Source organism: Octodon degus, unplaced genomic scaffold (genome assembly GCF_000260255.1).
Source record: "Octodon degus isolate 3935 unplaced genomic scaffold, OctDeg1.0 scaffold00056, whole genome shotgun sequence".
Lineage (NCBI taxonomy): Eukaryota > Metazoa > Chordata > Mammalia > Rodentia > Octodontidae > Octodon > Octodon degus.
Window position 1 is genome coordinate 2,689,176 of NW_004524632.1, and position 11,266 is coordinate 2,700,441.

Below are 11,266 nucleotides of genomic sequence, written 5' to 3' on the forward strand. Positions count from 1 at the left end.
TGCATTTGTACTGGGGGGACTTGGGGCCTGACACTGCATTTTGTTCCTTCTCTTTGTCATTTTGTATACCACTGTCTTCTGTCCTTTGGTGTAGAGCTTGGATAGAATTCTTACCTTAGCACCAGGTCCGGATCTAAGAAGTTCAGGTTCCTCCTGGTGGGTGTTGCTTGGATCTGGCTGCTGTGCTCCACTTCTTTCTGCTGCAGCTGTTAGAGTTGAAGCCTTTGTGTCTCTCTGGCAAGATGTTCTGCTACTGAATCAGCTGGGTGGGTCTTGCCTCTAGCCTCTTTGCAGGGAGTTCTGCTGAAGGGTTCCGTGCTGGGCCTGCGCTCTGGATCTATTCAGGATCCTGCAGCCTCGGTCGTCTCAGTCACTCACAGGGCCTGTGCTCTGGGTCTATTTAGGATCTGGAGGGCCCCAGGTCGGCTCACTCACTCGCTGGGCCTACGCGCTGGGTCTGTTCAAGATCCCGCGGGCCCTCGATTGTCTCACTCACTCCCCGGGCCTGCGCTCTGGGTCTGTTCAGGATCCCACTCGGCCCCTGGTCATCTCACTCACTTCCTGGGCCAGCACTCTGGGTCGAATGTGGATCCGCAGGCCGGGTCCTCTCACTCACTCTCTGGGCCTGCGCTGTGGGTATATTCAGGATCCCGCTAGGCCCTGGGTCGTCTCACTCTGTCATATGAATTTAAATTCTCCTAAAACTGAACTCTTTTAAAGAGGAGGGCTTTGGCTAAAAATATGTATCTTCTGTATTCCCCTTTTACATTTGGAAAAATAATTGTAGATAGATAAGTAGGGGACAGATATTGATAGGTACATATGTGCATGTAAATGGTTCATACTCTTTTGTTGACTATGAAATTTTTTTTATCCAGAGTTTAGCATGCCCTAGGCTTTTACCTTTTGTATTCAGTTGCCTACAATGTTAATAATATCTGGAAGTTACTGTTTTAAAGTAACTCAGTAAAGTTAGTGGTGATCATTTTTTGTTTCAACAAACAATTCTGCTTGGGAACCTAGGACTGACAGATAAGCAAAACAAGATCTCTGACTTTGAGAACTGAAAGTTATGTGAACTAGGGCAATTCTGTAATTTTTGTGTAATATATACACATATTAAGTTATTAGAATAAATTCTGCCCATGGCAGTGTTAACATTTCACCATAAATATGATAGAAAGTTTCTGGATAAGCAGATTTCTCCTTGGGAAAAGACAACCCACACAATTGGAAAGAATTTTAGCCAGTTGTACCTCAGACATGAGACTACTACCTAAAATTATAAAGAATTTAAAAAATTCAGATTCCCAAACAAAAATAGAAAACTGAGATGAATAACACTTCTAAGAGGAAAAAATATGGACAGCAAATAAATGTATGAACAACTGTTCAGTATCACTGGTCATTCAAGAGATGCCAAATGAGATTCTATCTCACTCAAGAAAGAACAGCTATCCTTAAGAAGTCAGCCAACAACAAATGTTGGAGTTGCTGTGGGGAGAAAGGAGCCCTTCTTTGTCATTGATGGGAATGCAGACTGGTGTGAGCACTGTGGAAATTAGTGTGGAGATTCCTCCAAAAGTTAGAATCAGTGGTCCCTTTTGACACAGCTACTTCTCTTCTGAATATCTGCCTTGAAGACAGGGCACCATACCACAGTGATATATGTTTCCCCATATTTATAACTGCAAAGTTTTTAGTTGCTGAGTCTTGGAAACAACCCAAATGCCCATGAACTAAGGAAGAGATAAAGAAAATGTGCTGTTTGATACAACAGGGTACTACTCCGCCATGCACAGGATAAACTTGAGACATTTCTAGGTAAAAAGATGCACCTGGAGATCATATTCTTAAGTGAGATGCATCAGATCAACCATGTGTAATACACATGTAAATATTGCATTGTTTAGCTGTTGTGAGAAACCAAAAGTGTAAATAAGGACCAAAGATATTGTAGTGCAATATATATGTATTGTGAAACAGGAAGACTTTTTTTTAAAGAAAGGGAAATGAAAAAGTGAGTAGGAGAAAATGAAGGAAGGGGAAAGAGAAAAGTGACGAAGGAAGGCTAAAATCAAAACAAAGGTTTGTAAATAAAAAGGCGAAGAGGGATTTAGGGGAAGAGGGGGCATTGAGAAAAAAAGAGGAATCAATATATATCATACACAGGTACAAATTCCCTCTGAGGAATATGATTATTATGTATATCTGAATTGTACTAATAAACTTTAAAGAAAGCTTTCAATTTACACGTATCTTGAAACATACTCACGCATTTTATTTTCACCTAAAATATATCCAGACAGGAAGTTCTGTGTCAACAACTGCACTTTCACATATAGTCGCTTGTCAGAATATGTTGAAGAATTCACTGTATTGAATTGGAATGACCAATCCTATTCCATATATCTGCTATACAACCCTGAAAATTATTAATGCAGCTAGATGTAATAGGCTGATTTTCTTTACAGAAAATTCTCCCCAGATTCATTTAATTCCACTGAAATATTTCTGCTGAGTGTTTCTAACAACAGATTTATTTTTTCTTCCTCCTGTTTAGTTAATGAGGAACAGCTTACTTAACTGTTATTATTTTTATCCAGATGCATTTATTTGACAATTCATATATTTATACTACCATTAATAAATTCCATGCAGCTAAATTCATTTTAAGAATATGTAAAATACGACATATTTCCAGAGGAAATAACCTAACATTTATTAGATATTTCTTATGTTTAAAGCAATTAAGTCTATAATCTTATTCACAGGGACAAGGAGAAATAATAGATACATTCCTTGAAATAACAATCTCCACATAAAGTTAGAATATTTTCAGTGAATAATGTAACAATTTGTTTCAGGACCACAGCAAGTGCCATCATGAAGAAAGCCTTAATTTTAAAAGGCCATTGTCATTTCTCAAGAGTGTTTCCCCGCGGTTCAGCTCTGACCATCACGAGCATTAGTATTATCTCTAACAGCTCATGGTGTGACTCGCCACCTTTGGCCCTCCGTGTGCCCCTCACAAAGCCGTGCCCTGGGAAGAAGCTCATTCTGCTGGTGTAATATCACCCTTTGAAATCAACACACATGCACTATTCCATTTACCTATCACATTTCTCTTGCTGTTTTAGAAGCATAGCAAGACCACAGATGCTGTAGCTGCTTTAGGAGGTATCTAAGGGAGAAACTTTTTCTTTGTAATATCTGGTAGTGTCATAATATTTATTTATCTTATATTTTCCAATTTTCTGTTTCCTTAGAACTTCATTCTTCATAGTATCATTTATTTTGAGTGACAACCACGTAGGAAAGCAGTGAAAGCATTAGGAGTGGGTCTAAGGATCTCAGACTCCTCTTGTTTGTTTATTTTGGCAGAACTGGGGATTAAACTCAGGTCCTTGCACTTGCCAGGCGAGTGCTTCTTCCACTGAGCTGTCTCCCCAGCCCTGATCTCAGACTCCTAATAAGAACTGACTACAAAATGAGAGCAGGGTATTGATTCCTCAAACCCGTCTGTCCGATATTTACCAGCAATTTCTCTTACAATGTGTACATTCATTTTACTTTTTAATTTTACTTCACAATAAGATGTAGATCTTTTTCCGCAAACATCACCACTAAGGACTGGCCATAATATGCCACAATTACGTAAGAATTCAAGCCGCCTTACAACTCCACATCATAAGAGAATCGAGAGCTATACAACACAATTGTCAAGGAGTTTTCAAAATGCTTCCACCAAGTGCATTGAGAAGAAGCATTTGGTTATGTCTATCTTAAGGGTAAGCACTTATTAGGCTTGATTCAGTAGAAAATATTTCATAAAAGGAAATGGTGCTGATATAGTTGAAGTTTGAATAAGGGTCAGAGGATGAAGAGTGTATGTCTTGGAGAGTGACAGGATGAGCTAATCGTGAGTGTGAGAACAACAGGAATGCCAGAATAGACACAGTCTTCATCACTGGTGATAATGTCATTTTTTCTGGGTGTATTTAGGGCATCTTGGTATTAAGAATTTAAACACATATTTCTGACAGTGGGGCTCTTACTAGATGAATAATTTTGTGCATATTTTATTTATTTATTTATTAAGTACAGGGTCTACAGGTCTCACTACACAGATTGGACTCGTACTGATTCTCCTGTTTTCAGCCTCCTAAGTGCTGGGAGTACAGGCATGCACCACCACCTCCAGACTCAATCGCCACCTCAGTGTGCCCCAGGGGCGGGGGCAGCACAGCAAGCCAGCAAGCTGGGGGATCAAACTCAGTCCCTTCATCTGCCTAAGCAGGTGCTTTAATCTTCTGAGCTATCTGGCCAGCCTTTACGTCAGTAATTTCAGCTTCGTTTGAATAATTCATACCAAGTGATAAATTAATTATAAAAATGTATTAAAAATAAAGGAACATAAACAGTTTGGTGTGTTAAGGAGAATAGTATCATTTAAATAACATTTCTCATAGAAAGATACCTCCTGAAGGGCAGGCCCAATAGCTCAGCAGACTAAAGTGCCTGCACAGGCAGAGTACAGCGGCTGGGATTGGCTCCCTGGCGCGCAGTGCTGGCCCCGCCCCCCGGGAGTGTTGACGCTGCGATTGAGACTGGGCGTGGTGGCGTGGGACTGTAATCCCAGCGCTTGAGGGGGTGAAAACAGGATAATCACTACGAGTCCGATCTACACAGTGAGACCCGTAGACCCTGTAGACCCTGTCTTAACTACATAAATAGAAAAGAAAGATACCTCGTGAAAGCCTTTTACCAGATAATACATAATAATTCATGCCAAGTTTTGCTGCCTGCACCGTCTTGTGGTTTTTATTCCATGTAGCATGCTTGTGAACAAGTACTGTGTGGGGTACTGAATTAACTATGTCTAATAAATATGAGTTCTGCTTTCTCAAGGGCCGTAATAAAAATGAGTGTCATTTATGTGAGCAGTCACAGAAGAATGAATTATTATAGCTCATTGTAAATAATGTTTAATTCTCAGACACCATTTGCAGATGGGTGAATGTCTCTTTCTCTGCCTCTAGTGTTTCTGAAGGGATAGACTAAAACAAGTTTCTTTGATTTTTGAGTTACATCTGAAGAAAGATGTGCAGTTTGAATTGCTGTTGTATTTCATCCCATAATGATTAAAGATAAGGAGATACATTCCACATTTGGGTCAGCAAAATGAGAGTTTAAATATTTTACTCTGATAAACAATTGTTTGTTGGCAATGGCTGCTGAGCGCCATTTATTTTGTTAAGGGATGCTTCATAGCAATCTACTAGGAGAAAAGAGCCCCTGAAAGCTGCCATCCGCTGCGGATTTGGGTACAGTGACATTAATTTTACTAAGTACTAGGAAAGATCTTTGTTACATGTCATACATTCAACATATCCACGTTCTATTGTATGACTGTGAAAAATTGCTACACAGAGAATAGCTCCCAGACTACCTGTAATTTAGGATAATTAAGAATTCAGCTTCTACTACAGAGTGTTGGTACTAGAAAAAAAACAGAAGTAATATTAATTGCAAGACTAAATACATCGACAAATGTAGACCCCTGATGTTAAATATTTACCATACAACCAGCCGCATTAACTTTGTAGGTGCCTAAGTGCAAATCAAGTGTGAATAATCTTTTGCTGGGGGAGGTGATATACCGGTTCCGATTCTGGTAAGTTCAGATACATAAATGAAGCATTTTAGGCAAAATCTACATTCGAAAACCAGAGAGCTGAACCTCTGGATAGCAAAGATTATTCCACGTTGAGAATGATTGGCATCTTGATTGTTCTGGCTCGTTGTAGTCATTTGCATATTTCATTTCATTTCTTTTACTTTATTTTCATTTCTTTTCTTGCTTTGAAGATGAAGGTGGATGAAACATACAGAAAAGTATATATGAAGAGGGAAGAGAAGGGTGAAAAAGTTTGCTGAGGTGTTTTGCCAGACTCCTACACTAAATCTTTTGCTTTTATCCTGGATATCAGCAGTTTTTAAAGTAAAAAAAAAAAATTAGGATTCACTGCTTTGTTTATATTATTTTAAAGACCTTTAAAGCAACGTCACACTGGCTTTTATAAAGCACCTCAGCCTGTACACTCGCATTGAAAACTTTAATATTTTACTCATCTTTTCTTCATTCATTTGTTTAACCCTTAATGTCTACAATAGGATTAAGGTAAATCCTGACCCAGCTGCATGATGCCCTTTGGAGAGGTGAGTAAAGGAAAGATAAATTGCAATTCAGCACAGTGAATAGCACAGTAGGTTTCTGAAGGAGAAGCGTGCAGTGAAGGAAAGAAATCTAACTCGGAATAATGATTAGAGAAATTTTTTTTTCCAAAATGGAGCCATTTAATCATGCAATGAATGGAAATTATACCTTTCACTGCGACATGATGCTTCCAAGCGGTAAAGCCACACAGAAATAAACAAGAAAAATCAACTATAATGAGGGGCCTCGTGTGTGTACAGCGTGCTGACTGTACACAACCCCAAATAATATCCAGGATAATTTTTATATCTATTAATAGTTTGCTTTATACAGCACAATATAGTACTATGATGTGTGGATTTTACATAAAGTCAGAATTACCATGAAATAAGTTTTTTTTTGTTTTACTTACTTTTATTTGTATTATTTTTAATGTTTTATTTAGTTATTTGTTTGGTACAGGGTCTCACCACATAGCTCAGACTCATAGCGATCCTCTTGTCTCAGCCTACCCAGCGCTGGGATTTTAGGGGTGTACCATTAGGCCGGGTTATGGTGTCCAGCTCAGTGCTAGGCCGGCACAGCGTACGGTTCCTGGGATCGAACTCTAGGGCTTGTGCTTGCCAGGCAGACGCTTATGCCACTGAGCTATCTCTCTGACAAAAGGTAGATGCTTTAAATGGATTCAGTACATCAAAACAGCCATGGGAACACAACTGGACTCTCCCAGAAGAGGACTTTCAGAACTATTTCTGGAAATGACAAGAGCAAGGCAGTGCATGTACTTCAAGTGAGAGCCGGTATTCCGAGGGAGATTAACGGCGAGGTGTCTTTACTGTCATTTATTTTTAAAAAACTAAATACACACCACATTTTTCATGCATGCATCATCATACGGCTGTTGTGCTGAAAAAATTCATAGCACATCTTTCATAATTGCAGGCAAAGTGACAGATTCCAACCCTCTGGAAAATAGAGAAACTTGTAATGCTAGGAAGAAAAAAAAGTGATGATGTGACAGGTGGGGGAATAGCACAGGGCCAGAGACAGAATTGTTGTGACTTCTAACTAAATTTGGATAACAGTTCAGAAGGAATTAAACTCTAAACCATACTGTGGGAAATTATGAGGTATGTGGCTAAGCTGTGCTGAACTTAGTGGCTTATTTATAATTTTATAGATTTTTTTTTATTCAGAGAGAGAAAAAAATCCAGTGCAAACTTGTCTCTATTTCTCCTCCTTTTGGTCTTATTTGGAAATTTTCACATCCTATTACATGTAACTGATTGACTTTTAAGTTTTATTTGTGCAGACTTAATTCGAATTTGAAAACCCAATAAAATAGTACTTCTCAGGCTATTTACCAGTTCAATTACTTAAACACAGGATGACCAAAAATTGTACATTTAACAGAACAGGAAATATAAAAATGAGAACTTTATCAAATGTATTCAATATAAGAATTGAATGGTTGCAGGAACACCTGCCCCAGCACACCAGGGATAGCACATTAAGAAACACATTGCCGAGGTGACACTCAAGGGACACCGTGAAGAGCTTAAGTCAACAACAAGGAAAAGTATTATGAGACTGACAGAAGAGTGAAATGATGGACAGTCATCTTTCACCACTGGTCAGAGGCGATCAATTGACTGATTTTTATATGCTAAGGTAAGTTCTTCATTGTCTGGTAAGATTTGGTTTTCACAGCTGGGGACACTGTGACATGGACAAGGTGTGTTGGTCAACACCTTCCGGAACACACAACAGATGTCTCGCAGCAAAGAATTATTATCGCAGTGTCAATAGTGTCCACTGGAGAACCACTAATATAGGAGAGGTCCACAGCAGGTATGGACATACATCACCTGTTCTTGTGAATCGTTTGGAAGATAAACATTTTTTTTAAAATTTCTTCTGCCTTTTAAAGTATTTGTAGTGGATTAATAACAATTTATTATATATATACGGCACCCAGGGGCAATAATCATGATAATAAATATACAAGGTGTGATAAAAATTAGGAAGATTTCCATTTTAAAAACATTTAACAAGTACAAGACAGGCTGCCATTAATCCCCTTCAAAATAATCTTTCGTCATACACACTTAGTCTGGAAGTCTTCTTGTGTGAGGCTTTTTAGGTGTGTTATCATGTTTACCTCACTGTTCTGAATCAGTTCAAAAAATTTATTTTCATGGCTGATCAGATAGCTCAACAGACTAAGCACTTGCTTCGGCAAGCACAGGGACTGGGGTTCAATCCCCAGTACCCCATATTGTGCTGGACCAGCCCCCAGGTGCACTGAGCTGGCGACAGAGAGTCCAGGGGTGGTGGCACACACCTGTAATCCCAGCGCTGGGGAGACTGAAAACAGGAGGATCACTAGGAGTCCAAGCTGCTTAGTGAGATCCTGTACCAAATACTCTTCATGTATTTTTTTCTTATTTTATGATCATTTTGAATTTAAGGAGAAGCCAGAGGTGCACATTGCCAGCTCTTGTGAATGAGAAGGATGGGACACCTCACATTTCTCTGAGCCTGTCTTTCTGTTGGGTGGCACTTGGTAGCAGCATTCACCATATTTTGCACTTCCTCATAAAGACATTCATGTAGTAGGACTTCCAAAACTGCTTCAGGAAATGTCAAGTGTGATGGATACGTGTGTTTAAAGGAGAGGAACTATTTTGTGGTTGATTAATGGCAATGTGTCTTTCACTGTAATAAATTCTTTAAACTTAAATACCACCTTATGTTTTGATCACACCTCCTATAGCATTTAAAAAGTGCTTGGAAAATCAGGCAGACCTCCATTTGAAAGCCATGTTAGCCATTCACTGGCTTTGTCACCTTGGTTACGTTGTCTGCCTATGTCCGAATCCTCTAGTCTTTTAGATGTTTATGATAGAACTTATCTCATTTGGGTTTTATAAATATTTATAAAATTAAGATTGTTATGAAATAAATCAGAGCAGACCAACACCTTAATCAAAAAAACTGAACCACACTGAATCAAAATTATTTCTTGATGATACTAAAAAATTTCTGGGTGGACTATGCACCTGCTTAGGCACGAGCAGGTACCCAGGTTCCATCCTCAGCACCACATACCACACCAGCCCCACCCCACGGCACCCCGAACAGGCCACCGAGACAGGCATGGTGGCACACGCCTGTGGTCTCTGTGCTGGGGAGGCTGAAAGCAGGAAGATCACTATCAGTCCAAGCGGCATAGTGAGACCCTGTACCAAATACACAAAAATATATAATAAAAAATAACTGCTGAAGGAAAAAGAGGGCAAGGCATCAAAATTCCCAAGAGAAAAATATTCGCTGAGGATAACTTTGCATTTTGCAGGCGACAGTGTGCCTAGCGATTTAATTAGCACAGGGTAAAAGATGGAGAAGCTAGAAATAAGTCAAAAGAATTTCCAGTAAGTTTACAAGTTAGAGAAGGTCTAACTGAGCCAGGGATGTGAGCCTGCTTTTCAAAGGTAGACTACGTAAACAAAATAGCAGCAGTAAAGGCTAAAAGCAAGAAAAACTAAGGAATTATGCATAAACAGAAAATTTTGAGTTAATCTCATAAACACAATGTAGAATGAAAATTTCAGCCATTCAATCACACATAAGACATAAGTTTATAGAAGCCAGAATGTTTGTTTTGCAGAGAAGATAATTACTGCAAGACTGCCAAGCTCCTTAAATGGAGCTGCTAATGTTCTACTCATTAATATTGATGATTATTACAAGGTACATTTATTTGGGGAAAATTTACAAACTTTTTGTACCTGTTTTGTGAATTGTCCATAAGGATCCTGTGTTTTGATAATATTTATTTACAGTTAAATGGGATCAGCCATTTAAGGTTTTAAAAACCAACTAATTAATAGGTAAACAGAAAAAAAAAAACATTTGACAATTTGTCATTGTGACTCATGCTATGATGTGTCTTTCAATTTAACACAAAGTGAAACAAGCCATGTAGGTTACATTTCTAGATAAAGAAATAAGGTTACACAGTTGCACAAGTTTTATGGGCATGTTTTGTTTTCTTTTCATTGTGAAAACACAGATCTTAGGCTTGTCTATTTGGTCCCAAAATTCAATTTGTCTCCTGTGAAAATTGCTTTGTGGGAGGTCATTTCGTGGCAATTTTTTCTTGTCCGTCTTCCACATTAACTGGGCTTCAGCTGAGCTACATAATCAGAATGGAGTAGCTTGTTACATACGAGAGCTCACATATACTTAGATTTTCCAAATTAAATGTTTCCCAATAGTCGACTGCTAATATTGGTGGGATATTTTCTGCAGAGAACAATCAAAATTACATGAGTGCTTCCATTTTTAACAAGAAAATACTTAATAAATATCAATTCTAAAATTTCAAAGTCCAAACAAATATTACCCTCCAGTGAAAAATAAAAATTGACTTAAGCATTTCTTTCTCTTATCTCCTTGGATAAGATGATGTTTCTGGATATGTTTGAAATTCTAGTAGTGGAGGAGGAGAGGAAAGCATGACTTTTAGCTCATTGGGAGATCTTGTACTAAAGCAGCTTATTAAGCTGTCTACCAGTAAAGAAGTTGTTACGTGTCTCCCAGCTGAACTCCCTGATAATGTTTCCAACCTATTTCTAAAATTTATAAGTACACTAGATCATTCACTTTGTATGTTTCTTCACAAAATTATTTTAGATAAAATTTAAAGAAGAGAAAGCTGAGCAAGACTGTAACATAATCTTCAGATTTTCTAAGATGGGCTGTGGAATTGCCTCATTCCCCGGATTCTACTTAATTTTTCTATTAATTCCTATTATCTCATTTCAAAATTCTACATAGATTTTATTGTCTTTTGTTGTTTTGTTTCACTTGTGTAAATCTCCTTAAAAACCTTAAATGAAAAGAAAAACCTTAAATGTGTTTTTAACAAGCTTTTTTTTTCTTTTTCTTAAATGTGTTTTTAATTAATCTCCATAAGAAATTATTTCTTAATGTGGCAATGAAAATGTAACAGAATATATACTTTCATATTTCTTGGTTTAC